Below are 13786 nucleotides of genomic sequence, written 5' to 3' on the forward strand. Positions count from 1 at the left end.
TCTTTTTACAAAGGCCCCTCCTCCCAGCTCCTTGTGCGGCTGCTTCCTTCTCACCAGCCACATCCTAGCTCGGCCGGCCCTTTCCAGAGAGGCCTTCCCTGGGCATTCTACCTCAAGTAAGGCCCTCTATCTGGCCATTGTCTCAGTATCTCTCTGGTTTCATGCCTTCTAGGGAAATCCTGGCTTACAGAGTCTTGTATATTTAACCACTATCACTGCCTGGTCAGCCCGCTATGCCAACTCCACGAAGACTGACTTTCCTGCCACTGTATTTCTGCCACCGAGCACAGAACTTGGAAGATGCCAGGTGCTCAATAAAGATCCACCGAATGAAAGACTCGACGAAAAAGTAAATTACCAAAAGGCATCCACTCTAGCAGCGAAGATGGTGATGGGGAGGGAAATAAATGTACTTATCTCAATCACTAGGAATGCTGAAGGAGAACCATTCTGTCAAAAGCATTCACGGTATGCACTTGGCTCCGAGAGAGAGACGTTTATGTGTGCATCTCCTGCAACTAAAAGACCTCACAGAAGCAGAGCTCTCCCTCTTTTTCACTGAGGGCTTGAGCCCGGGCTCTTCGGCAGGCACAGTTGGGGCTGCTGACCCCAAGCCCGCACCTTCTTTCCCCAGATGGGTTTTTCCACTTCCCAGGACCACACATAGCTGCCGTCAGGGCCCGTCTCTCCTCCTGCTGTACTGCTCTGACTCTGTCCCCACACCACGGTCTTCCTGCTCCCCAGCCCTCCCTGGTAAGGGACTGGCAAAGGCCTCTCTCCTTCGTACGTGAGAGTGTGGCTCACACGCTCCTGCCCAGGGCCGGGGATCCTGTGCGGCGAGAAGCCTTCAGAGGTCCTCTGGCCCCAATCTGTCGTTTTTCAGAGGGGCAAGTTGAACCTCACAGAAGGGACCGTTTCACGGTCAGGTGACCAGTCGCAGGCAGGGATGGGCCTAGGCGCAGGTGTCCTGATTCTGAGTGCTCCTCTAGTCATGCCAGTCCGCTCACCTGGGAGGAGGAGAGGCTGGGGCCGGGTGGGAGGTGGCCCCCTCTCTCTGCTGTAGAGCAGTCCCGTCTTGCGGGTGTGATGAAGGGAAGAGCAGGGCCTTGGGGTGGGAACAGACCAGGTCTCCCCATGGCATGGCTTCGGGCAAATATTTCAGCCTCCGAGTCTCCTTTGTAAAAGCTCGGAGAGGTCCTCCTGGGGCGGAGAAAGGGTAAGGGGTGGGAGAGCACTTGTGCAGAGGGCATGCCCAGAGTTAAGGCTCCCCTCCATTCCTTCCTTTTTCTCCCAGTCATTTTTACGGTGCTTCATCTCTCACTCCCAAAGACCCTATCCCTCCCCCATACAGGCCAGTTTGCCTTCAGTTTCAGCTCCCCACATGTCTGCCGTGGTCCCTGCCAAAGGACTTGTCCTTCCCTTGCCATTGGTCTAGTTACCTCTTCCAGGAAGCCTCCTAGGATTTCCGGTCCCGTTTTCCCGGGAAAGATGTCAAACAACACGTCCAGCTTCTCTTTCTGGTTACAATTTTCGACAGCCGGCACGTTTCAACGTCCACTCGTTCAATTAACACGTGTTGCAGACACGAGCATCACCCTCCACACGTACAGGCAAATCAGACTGGGCCCCTTCTCACCGAGCTCCCAGTCTGGTGAGAAAGACACGTGGGCAGTTACGTAAGGGAGTGGTCAGAGGCCAACCGAGCAAATCAGCTAGGCTAGTGCTGGCTGCTATAACAACGAACCCTAAAATGTCAGCGGCTTCACACGGCAGAAGTTTGTTTCCCACTCGTGACGCGTTCCGTGTATGCGTGCTGGCTGGCGGGAGGCTGGGCCTGGGGACAGTCAGTGCCGGGGAGCTTCCCCGGGAGGGGAAGGAACGGGCACTTCAAGGGCAGACCAGCTGAGCCAGCTCAGGGGGTGACTGAAAGCTCTGGCTCATGTGTTTAATATGTGCTCAGTTGCGCCCATCCAGGCGCATCCGAAGACTGGCTCTTCTTAGGATGGAAATACACGGTGTTCAAAAAGGACAGACAGAGGCACGAGTCCGGAGAATCTCCGTTCGGCTGGCCTGCCCCCTTTGCAGCCACCGTGAAGACGGGGTCACTTTTAGGAAAACCTGTGGGCTCTTTCTGTTTTGCAGCATGGTCGGATGAAATCCAAGACCCAAATGGGTCAGGGAGGGTGCGCGCAGGGCCGCCTGGGGGGCTCAGTCCGTGAAGCGACCGACTCTCGGTTTCGGCTCAGGTCGTGATCTCACGGTTCATGGGATGGAGCCCCGCGTTGGGCTCTGCACTGAGTGTGGAGTTTGCTTGCGCTTCTGTCCCTTCCTCTGCCCCTCCCTCACGTATCTCTCTCTCTCTCTCTCTCTCTGTACATGTGTCTCTCTCTCAAAAAAGAAAAACTTAAAAATTAAGAAAAAGGAGGGTGCGCTCAGCTCAGATCCGTAAAATTTATCGCGAGGGGTGGGGGAGGACCTAAGAGGAGCACCTGTGGACAGGCACGTGAGCACGTGGTTTGCAAGGCAGGGGCACCCAGCAAAGGGTACTGCTGCTTTGTAGGGTAGACAAGCCCTCCGACCACCTCCAGCCAAGGACCCGGAGCTGCCTGGGCCAACCCTTCCACAATTTGGCTCCCTGGTCGCAGAGTTTCCCGTGAGGGTGGCCCGGTCACAGCTGGGATTATCCCACTAGGCAGACTGGGCAGGTGGGGAGTTCGGAGAGAGAGATTTCCTCAAAATCCAGTAAAATCTGGCTCCGGGACCTTCCATTCTCAGGCCCTTGTTCCTCCTCTTAGACCCACAGATTGTCTTCGTCCCTCGATGTACACTCAAAGAAACAGAAGGGAAAAGGGACCTGGCCATCACTGAGCAAATTCAAGGCAGGGCTGAGATTAAAAGCCAGCTCTCCTCATATGCGGTCTGGGGCTCTTCCCACTTCGTTTTGTCAAATCTGTTTACAAAAGAGAAAAACCAAAGGAGCTTTATTTCTTCCAAGTTGGTTTGAAATCTCGAATCGCGCGGAGGCTTTCCTGGTGAGACAGAAGGCACGTGGGAGGCTGGAGGAGGGGCCCTGCTTCTCCAGGGGACCGGAGGTGTCAGGGAAATGTGACACGAGGAAATGCATTTGCACAGAATGAAAATGGGGGAAAGGGAGCAATTTTCAAACCTTCAAGCAATTAGGAAAAAAGGCATCTCAGGAAATAAAAAATGACCCTTTCAGGAATGTTCTTTCAGAGAGTGAACGAGAAGCCCACACATCTATTACATAAAGTAAATAGTCTGGTTACCTGATTTTCTGCATAACTGATGGGGATATCAACATAATCACTCTGGCATTCATTAACAGAGCTTGAAAACTAGTTTTAACACTTGCCACACACAGAAGAAGAAGAGGAAGGAGGAGGAGGAGGAGGAGGAGGAGGAGGAGGAGGAGGAGGAGAGGAAGAGGAAAGAGGAGGGGAGGAAAAGAAAGAAAGAAGAAAGAAAGAGAGAGAGAGAGAGAGAGAGAGGAAGGAAGGAAGGAAGGAAGGAAGGAAGAGAGAGAGAGAAAGAAGGGAAGTGAAGCGAAGGGAAGGGACGGGAAGGGAAGAAGAAAGGAAGGAAAAATCCCCCTGGAAGGAATTTATTTCAGTGCACCACAAGCGGATCTATGCAGATAACAGCAACCTCAGAAAACTGCTCCTGTCACTGGGTCATGTTTCCGTCTGCCCCCGTCCACCCCCAGGATGCTCAGAGAGCTTCTCCTCCAGGACCACCTGACCGGTCCCCGCCCTGGAGAGGGAGTGAGGGATGGCCGAGGAGAGGAGTCTGGTCCTCCAGGCTCCAAGGCAACAAACAGCTGGAATCCCATTCTGCCACTTACTTGCCGTGACCTTGGGCCTTAGTTTCCTCTTCTCTAAAATGAAGTCCAGTTTAGTCACAACCACGAAACGATACCCACGGAGTGCTTAGTCACAGGCCAGGCACGTGGTCAGTGCTTCGTAGAAGTGGTCTCTTCCTATTTTGTGCAGCTGTCTGCCCACCCCCCGAAAGAGCTCGCAGGCACTGGGGGGACAAGGCAACACCAATGCAGCGTCCAGTGCTCTGTAGGGAAGGCTTGCGGCAGAGGCAGAGATGGAGAGGAGGGGAGAGGAGTTACCTCCGGGAGGGAGGGAGTCAGGCTATGCCTCACTGAGACGCTCATGCTCATGTGGGACTTTGCTGGATAAGGTGTGAGGAAAGGGGAAGGTATTCCAGGCAGAAGGAATGGCCAACACAGAGGCTCAGAGGGAGGGCACAGAGGGGCATGTGCAGCAGACTGCTATGACATTGGGGGATGGACAGGAGCAAAGGAGGGGCTGGCCTCATCCCTTGAGCAGGGATAGAAGGCTGGGGACCAACCCCACACTCGTATCCAAAGGTCACTGCCACCTGTGTGCTCCTGAGAGGGGGCAAGGGGCCTGGGGTGGCACCCTACCGTCTCGGAGCTGGCAGGGGCATTACCTTCTGCCGGAAGCCCGCCCCCCCACAATTCCCCCTGATCCGAAGGGTCAGCCTGGCTTTGCAGCTGCACAGAAAAAAGTTCCAGTTGCCCAGATTGGAGGCCTGGCCATGTAGCAGAGCAAACAGAACCCTCGTAACATCCAAGAACCTGGACCAGGGAGAGCCCTAAGGAGCCAGGGATTTGAACACAGAGGGGGAAGGACCGGAATATGGCCCTACGGGGAGTTGGCGGCTGACCCTGACCCAGGGGGGCTGGAAGCCAGGTCTCCGGATTCCCAGGCCAGTGCTCCTTTGGTGGCACATTGCCGTCTCCCAGCTGGCGCCACTGTGCCCCATGGATACCGGGAGGCTCCGTGCTCCCTGTGGGCGATGGGAAGGGTGCCCCCTGGATTTGTGCAGGGCACAGCCTGTGCAGCTGTATGGGGCGGCCCTTCTCCGGCGGGCGATTCTGATGTTGTGTGGACACAGAGCCTGATGTTCACCACAGGCAGGAGCTGAGAGCTCATCTAGTCCAAAGTCAGGCCTATGACCCTAAGTGAAGCCCTTGCGCCACCCCAACCTTGCCCTTGGCCGCTCCTGCTTGTTCCTGCTGCGCCGAGAAGAGGCCTCCCGATTCTTCTCCACACGGGGCCCAGGAGAGCCATCACCAATTCATTCACTCGAAAAAGGTTTATTCGGTGCACCCGGAGTGGCGATGACCCAGATGCCGAATGCGATTTCTGACCCACTAGTTCCGTGTCCGCGCAGGAAGCCCGAGGCCCCAGAGGATGCTGACCCGCTCACGGTCACACCGCCAGTCATGGAGGCCCCTCTCCTGACTCCTGGTCAAATTCTTCCTCCTCCATCACGATGTCTCCCAAGTCCCCCACTCCTTTACCACCGTCCCCGAACTGAAGGCCGCCGTCGACACTCGGAACGCTCGGCGCTGTCTGAGGGAGGCATGGCTTTTCTCCAGCTTGTCTCTTGTCACCTGCACCTCAGGAGGCCACAGCAACTAGCCGGACCGTCGCTGCCAGCCCAGACTCTCCCATCGTCTACAGACAGAATTGTATTTGGCGGCTCAGCTCCACTGAGCAGTTTCCACACATCTTGTCTCGCAGGCGTCGTAAAGCAAGCGCGAGCAAGCCCATTCCGCACATGGGGACTCCGAGCGGGCTGACCTGTCCTCGGAGGTCACGCAGCCAGCGGGGGCTGAGCTAGGCCCCCCGGTCACCCTCCCAGCGTCTCTCGCCTCTGCCGCCTTTCTCCGCGGGCTGCGAAACCTCACTGCTGCGCGCTTCGCTCCGTCCACCCTCGGACTTGTCACCAGGGATTTAAATTTTAAATGCTTTCCTTCGAAATATCCTGCTTTCACTTGGCAGTGGCTTCTGCAACTGTGCAGTTTGGGAAACAATATGAAAATCAGCATTTCATCAAGATGTAAAGCTTGTTAAGTGAGATCTTGAAATCCCTAAAATTATTCTTCCAGGATCAAGCGGAACAAAAGGAGGCTTGAATTTTAAGCACTCATTTTGAAAAAACTGAAATGTATGTCCGTGAATCTCTGAAAAACAAGCCCACGCGGAGAGGGTGGAAGGCTCCTTCATCCCGGGAGTCTTTCCATCTCTCTCTCTTGGGGAACGGAGTCCTGGTCCCTGTCTTAGGGAAAGAACTCCTGTCCTCAGGGAACGGAGTCCTCCAGCCCGGCAAGGGGACGCGGGGGCAGGACGCCGGGGATCTGGGCACCCTCCCCTGTCTGGGTCCACCTTTCCCCCTCAGTCCCATAAGGCATTGAACCGGGTGCCCTTTCTGGTCCCTCCCGCCCATGACCGTCTACGAACGCGGCCTCTACTTCTGCACAAATGCGCACTTGGAACCGAGTTAGATGTCCCGGCGGAGGGCGCCGTCTCTGTCGTTCCGTCACAGCTTGCGTTCTTTTAGGAGATTCAGTTCCGTGTGCAGCGACAGGGATGGCGTTTGTGCCCAAGGGTGGCTTGGTGGCCAGCTACTTAGAGCGTCCGGGGCAGACCACACCTTCGGGGACCTCCACGCCAAGGGAGAGCGGGAAGCTTCAAGGTCTCCCCAGCCCCCTTCCCTGGGAGCCCCTCCTCTAGCTCTGCCTTTCCGGCTTCTGCCAGGAGACACAGGTGGCTGCAGTGACAGCACGCTTAGAGGGCCAGCTCAGAGGAAAGCACATTCAGACAGAAGGAAGAAGGAAGACGCTGTTCTGGAACCTGGCAGAACCAGGAGGCCATCACCAGAATGCAACGTAAGGGCAGGCTAGCGAAACATTCTACCTGTTCGGAAGCTGGTGTTGCTTAGGGGGAAAGACCCGCGCTCTTGATCCGCCCGGCCTCCCACTCCCTACCCCCGCACAAGGGGATAATAGTATCTACTACAGGCTCGTTTTGAAGATTTCAATTAGCTGATACACATAAGGCATACGACGCCGTTGCTGGCACATAGTGAGGACCCCAGACATCAATTAAAATGGAGGCTTGAGGGGGCCTGGGTGGCTCAGTCAGTTAAGCCTCTGACTTCCGCTCAGGTCGTGATCTCACGGTTCGGTGCGTGAGTTCGAGCCCCGTGTCGGGCTCTGTGCTGACAGCTCAGGGCCCGGAGCCTGCTTCGGATTCTGTGTCTCCCTCTCTCTCTCTGCCCCTCCCTCTCTCCCTCTCAAAATGCTCTGTCCCTTCTCTCCCTCTCAAAAATAAATAAACACATTGGGGCTCCTGGGTGGCGCAGTCGGTTAAGCGTCCGACTTCAGCCAGGTCACGATCTCGCGATCCGTGAGTTCGAGCCCCGGGTCGGGCTCTGGGCTGATGGCTCAGAGCCTGGAGCCTGTTTCCGATTCTGTGTCTCCCTCTCTCTCTGCCCCTCCCCCGTTCATGCTCTGTCTCTCTCTGTCCCCAAAAAATAAATAAACGTTGAAAAAATAAATAAACACATTAAAAACGAAATAACTAAAATGGAGGCCTGTGCTGTGTGAGCAATGCCTTTGGGGAAATAACTGAATTCAAGCAAAAGACTCTTCGTCCTCTGCTCTTTTTCTTTTCTCCTTCATTCTCACGTTGGCACATGCAGCCAAAGAAAACCAAACTGACCGCTCCCATCGCCTGCGCCCATCGGAGCCTCCACACCTGTGGGTACAGCCCTGGGTAGTGAAGCGGGGAGGTCTGCCCGGGGTTTTTTTGTATTGTTATTATTATTGCAGTGCAATTAATATTCAGTGTGATATTAGTTTCAGGTGTACAATATAATGATTCAACACTTCTATACATTACTCAGCGCTCATCAGTCCCCTTCTTCTATTTCACCCATCCCCCACCCATCTCCCCTCTGGCAACCACCACTTTGTTCTCTGTATTTAAGAGTCTGGTTTTTTGTTTCTTTTTTCCTTGTCTGTTTGTTTCGTTTCTCGAGTTCCACAAATGAGTAGAATCGCATGGTATTTGTCTTTCTCTGACTTATTTTACTTAGCATAATACTCTTTAGGTCCACCCATGTTGTGGCAAACGGCAGGATTTCACTCTTTTTATGGCTGAGTAATAGTCCTCTGTGTGTGTGTGTGTGTGTGTGTGTGTGTGTGTGTGTGTCTCACGACATCTTATCCATTCATCTATAGATGGACATCTTCCAGGGTTTTCAAAAAAATGCAAACAGGGGCCCCTGAGTGGCTCAGTCAGTTAAGCGTCTGACTCTTGATTTTGACTCAGGTCATGATCTCAGGGTTCGTGAGTTCCAGCCCCACATTGGGCTCTGCGCTGACAGTGTAGAGCCTGCTTGGGATTCTCTCTCTCTCTGCCTCTCTCTCTGCCCCTCCACAACTCATACTCGTGCTCTGTCTCTCTGTCTCTAAATCAATCAATCAATCAATCAATCGATATTGCAAACAAAAATCAAAGCAAGCAAAACCCCCCTCTTCTTTCTTTATGACTTTGGCTCTTAACAAACAGAGTAGTTCCATAATATCTGTGAACTCACACTTTACTTCTGGGATTGGGAGCCTTTTAGACGTCACTGGAGTCTTTTACATATTTTCCAAGAAGTATTTCTTCCCTGCCTTCCTCTCCATTGGACTGGGTCCACTGTGGCTCCCCTGCTCCCCACACCCCTGTTCTTCTCTAAAAGTGCTTTCCAAGTTGGCTGGCGCAGTCCATCACCCCAAGGGCAAGGGCTATGCCCCGTTTCTCTCTCAGTACCTAACTCCTCCTAGTACCTGGCCAAGAATGGTGGTCCATGAATGTTGAACTAAATTCAGTGGCCTCAGGTAGGTTCAATTCATTTAAAATGTGCACAGTGAACTGTCAAGATAAAAAACTAGAGCTGATAGTTTAGGGTCCACCGGGAGCCTCCGTGACTGGTAAGAGTTTGGCAGGGCGGTCTGTCTTCCCCAGTCCTGAGGCTGGTTACCATGAATCTGAGATGGAATAACATTCTGGCGGAGTCCTTTTCCTCCTGTGAATGGCCATAGGCAGCCTTCTAGCACAGGGGTCTGAAATGGCAGTCAGACCCACTCTTGTTTCAGGGTCGGATATCCTCATCCAAGGATCTTAGGTGAAGCTTTCATGACGAGGGAATAACCATGACGTGAGAAGGTTTCCAAAAAGGCCACTTGGCCCCTCCTCCTCCTTCTTCTTTAGGGCAATGAAAGAGCTGACTGCCATTCAGCTTGGAGAGTAGCAGAGCTGGTAGAAACAGCCTAGGTTCGGGAGTCAGAAAGGTCTGAGTTTGGGGCACCTGGGTGGCTCTGTCGGTTGAGCGTCTGACTTGGCCTCAGGTCATGATCCCATGGTTCGTGGGTTCAAGGCCCGAGTTGGGCTCACTGCTGTCAGCACAGAGCCCCCTTCAGATCTGTCCTCTCCTCTCTGCCCCTCCCCTGCTCACATTCTCTCTTTCAATAATAAATAAATAAATATTTTTTAAATGTTTTTTTTAAAAAAGGTCTGAGCTCAAAATCTGGTTATGTAACAAGTTGTGTGATTTGGGGTAATTCTGCTTACGCTCTCTGAGCCTCAGTTTCTTTACCTTTAAAATAAGGACAACAATACTCATCACAGTGTTGTTGAGGATTAGGAAAAAAAAATGTAGGAGCGCCCAGCATGCAGGGGCCTGGTGCACAGTAGGTACGCAGCAAGTGGCACCTTCCACTTGGATTGCTGTTTTAAGGTGACTCCAGGGAAGTCACACAATTCCAGTTGGAGGGCACAACGTGCTTCTCAAGTGGATCTTAGCCAAGTAAGTTGAGGACGGTTGGACCGTTCATGACTCTCCCTGAGTAACTGGCTATATGAGACCCGAAAGGAGGGGAGTCAGGAGAAGTCATTTCCTTGTAAAAGGCATCTGAAAGCCCCCAGACCTGTCCCCTCCAAGGATACCTGGGTCCCCTGGGAAGGGCGTGAGGAAAGGGGAGAGGGCTATAGCCCCATGGGATACCTAAAGAGGAGGTATCTTGAGACTTTGACTAGCCCCCCATTGCAGGGTCCCCTCCAGTGTTATTTACCCGGGATCTGATATAGATCCATATAGCTCTTTCCCGCTAATACTTCTCCCACTTTGGGGGAGGCAATTCTCAGGTCAGACCCATCAGCAGACATTTTCTCCTGCTTTGCTCCTACTGTATGCCAGGTCTTAGGCCGGGCTTATGCCAAGTCTGTATGCCAGCAGTGTGGTGCCACCAGCAGCTCTCAGGGGGCTGCCTGCACCCATGGTCTTTAGTCATACCTTCCCACAAGGCGTGGTCACGTGGTCACAGCTAGGCTTGTGCTGGACCCCTGTAATGTGCCTCTCAAGCTCAAGGACGAGCTGGGCTGGGGAACGGGGTGATGTGCCCACAAGAGCTGCAGACTGGCAAGGAAAATACCTCAAAGCCAAGACTTTCCCACCACCCTGAAGAGGCGGTCTCTGTCTAGGCAGCGCACGGAGCGAGGAAGCAAAGGGGCACCAGGCCGAAAAGTTGCAAGAACTGAGGCAGCAAGCAGGATTTACACTGGACAAGGCAGGGAGTTACTGGTGGAAGCACAGAGAATGGAAAGCTGGTTTTAGGCAGAGATTGAAATCGCTTTATTAAAAAAGGATTTTCGGAAGCTTTGTCCTGTGTTATGAATGCAATCTTCCTTTGATATTCCCTTTAGACACTGAAGTTAGGATTTCTGTTGCTTCGAAATTATTGCGGGTGCTGGATTGTGCACTGAATGAAACATGGAGCAGACACCAGGTCTCGTGGCCCCTTCGCCTTGGTGGCATTTTGCTTTAGGCTCAAAGTGTAATGAAATGCCTTCCCCCACCCCCACCTCACTGCTATGCCAAACATAAACCTCTTAAGGACAGGGTGAGTGTCTTGCTCTGTCTTTGGATCCTCACTGACAGTTGGGGCTCAGTATATGTTGTTGAAGGAGCCAATGCTGAGGACCAAGGAGGAAGAGGCCTGAAGCCAGGGGCTCTACTGAGATCACCCCCTGCTCATTTTTTCTTCTTACTGCCCGGTAGGCTTCCAAAGCCCTAACACATGCCGGAGGCCTCAGTCTAAGAGGGGATTTGGAAGGACGGAGAGGAACGCCAGTGTCAAAACCCTCTCCAATCCTTCCAACTTGGTCTGTTGGCAGAGTGGAGTCGGAGGGGAGACCGGCCTCTGGGAGGTGAGGCCACACGGAGCTCGAAGGTGAGAGGAGAGAGGAGGGCAAGACACGGGAGCTGAAGAAGGAAGGAGAGAGCGACAGGGGGCAGGGAAGTTGACACGAGAAGAGCGAAATGAGAGAGATGGAGGGAGGGACCCAAGGGCGGGCCACTGGCAGTTGCAGCGACGGGAACAGGCCCCTCCGGGGCTCATCTCCCACGTGAAGAGCCCTACCGCATTGCGCAGGCACACAAGAGCTTTCAAAACGGGGCTGCTACTTCCGTCAATGGTTGCCTCCAACTTCCTTTCATTTTTTTCAGACAGTGATGAGGCTTTATCTCCATCCTTCTACGCGGCACGCCAAATGGATCTGCATGGTAAGGCCTGGTTGGGACAAGACCCTTCTCGCCAGGTGACTCCCTCGTCCTCTCTCAGGGTCCTCACTCCCTTCCCCTCCCTCTGGGTGAGGGACAGCGGAGCCATGTTCTGGGGATGGCTGGAGGCCCACTCTCTCGAACAAAGCAGTGATTTCCTCCAGCACCACCGTGGCCCACTCCCCACCCCCCCACCCCCAAGTCCTCAGGGAAGGGCAATTTGTGGAAACGGAGCTGCTGGGTAATAGATTTCTCTGTCAACATGATGAGTGAAAGAAAGAACGAGGTAATTACCAGTAATGCACTTCAATTATGGCTCTGCCTCCCATCCCCCAACTCCAGCTCCACGTCCCCATTTAATTTTCGTTTAAAACAAAACAGTTGCCACAGACCCAAAGCTAAAAACAGAAATCCCTTTCAGCTCCTGGCAAATTAGCAGGAATGTCTTATTATGGAAGCCGTGGGCGACGAACTTCTTCCAGAGCAATACAGGAAGCGGGCCTCCTGGTCACCCGGCATCCCCTTGCCTCACCACGCCATTCTCCAATGCTCCAAGCAATTAACCTTGTCCCTCAGGACCTCGGATCGCCCTCCCCTTGCAGGCCCGGCTTAGCCTCTTTTCAAAGTCCTTGCCTGAGGAATTCTGTCAAAAATCAGTAGCACCTTGAGGAGGCCTGAGGTCAGAGGACTTCCTTGCTACACAGGAAGGCGTGTTCTATCAGAAAAGGGAAATGTTCTCAGTCCCTCAGATCTTGGGCAACTAAAAATAAACTAATAGGCCTTAAATTAACGTTTTCTTTTCTCCCCCCCCCCCCCACCCCACCAAGACTTTTCAACTTGAAGGAAAAGCATTTATTATCTGAGAGTGACACACAGGAAATTAGACTTATAAATTGTGCTTAAAATGTTATAGTTTCCAACTTTCTTTAATGCTAATCTTAATGCTAATAGGTTGTGAGATATGTGTTTTGACTTGAGAGATTTTTTTTCTTTTTCTAATTAATTCTCGGCTACACCACATGAAACATTTGTGTGGAGGGGCTCCGGGAGTGTGCACACTGTTGGAGAAAGGGCCTCTTGGTGGGGTTCAAACAGCCACTTCCCTAGAAGGGCTTCAGGAAAAATTCTTGTTGGTAGTGTTAGTGGAGACCATCCAGAGTCAAGAGCGCTCACTCAACTAGCGGTAAAACACAAACTAAAGGATTGGGGTTGACGTTCCATTATGACCCCGAGTCACCCCCACAAGGCTGGTCTTCTCCCTCCTCTCTCAGGTACTTTCTGTTCTAGCCAGAAAACCCCTCTGCTTCCTGCGAGCACCAGACTCACCCAGCACCACGGTTGTCTTGACTTCCCCACTTCGTGCAGATTCTCATACCCGCGGCTCTTGCTGAACTCTTGCTGGCATTTGTACATATCTTTTCTTTGGTGCAGTTGGTACATGAGCAAGCTTGGGCCACAGCTAGGGAAACGCCCTCCTCCAGGACAGGGACGGGCATGTCTGGGCCTGACAGCCGCTCCAAGATGCCACGGTAACACGGTAGACACCAAATCCATGCAGTGGCTGGAGGGGGTCAAGAACTCTCTGTGTCACTAGGTTGCTGTCAGTCATCCGGGATAGGAGGATGGTGTGACATGGGAGGAGTCTGTTTTCATGGCTTCCCAGATAAGCCAAGACCGTTTGGCTCATCTTATAAGCCAAGGGTGTTTGGTGGATGGACTGAGACCCTTACTGAGCCTCTACTGGTAGTTTGGGAAAAAGCATTTTCCCATTTTCTTATCCTCAAGAATGAACATCAAATACAGTAAAACCTTGCATCGAGACTAACTTATTCTTCAAGTGTTTCACCAGACAAGCAAGCATTTCTAATAAATTTTAACTTGATAAACAAGCAATGTCTTGCAATACGAGGAGTATGTGATGTGTTTGGCAGAAGTCAGTGATGTTTCAGAACGTTGGAAGGTGCCCACAACTGGCACTCGTGTATTTTTTGTCGCTTCAAAGCACCTATCGACAGTCCTTGGCTTTTCCATGCAAGAGTAAGCTTCGGAACGCTTTGCTTCATTCTAGGTCAGGCCGCCTGCAGATACACACCCTTTCTTCTGCTGCCTTAAACTTACATTAAAGAAAGTTACATTAATTAAGTATATGACAAGAGTTTATTAATACTGTACTGAAGCCAACACCTGTGCAAGGATGTATGATGGATCCCATGCAGAAAAAGATTCCATTGGGTCAATAGATAGCAGTGACTCCATTAGTGACGGTGAAAGTGGTCCCACACAATAACCTTCCTCTCTCTTGTCTCCCTCACACCAATCATGAAGGTTTTCAAAG

At 52.5% G+C, this 13786-nt stretch overlaps 1 long non-coding RNA gene across 1 annotated transcript; it reads right to left on the reverse strand.

Annotated features, from left to right (window-relative positions):
- Positions 1 to 988: 988 nt before the first annotated feature.
- On the reverse strand, positions 989 to 13285 carry LOC115511111. Its single transcript, XR_003967949.1, has 3 exons — positions 12778 to 13285; positions 1440 to 1648; positions 989 to 1200 (listed from the first exon to the last, which is right to left on the reverse strand). It is a non-coding gene; the product is annotated as an uncharacterized LOC115511111 (long non-coding RNA).
- Between the last annotated feature and the right edge of the window lie 501 nt (positions 13286 to 13786).

The sequence above is a fragment of the Lynx canadensis genome, chromosome A3 (genome assembly GCF_007474595.2).
Source record: "Lynx canadensis isolate LIC74 chromosome A3, mLynCan4.pri.v2, whole genome shotgun sequence".
Lineage (NCBI taxonomy): Eukaryota > Metazoa > Chordata > Mammalia > Carnivora > Felidae > Lynx > Lynx canadensis.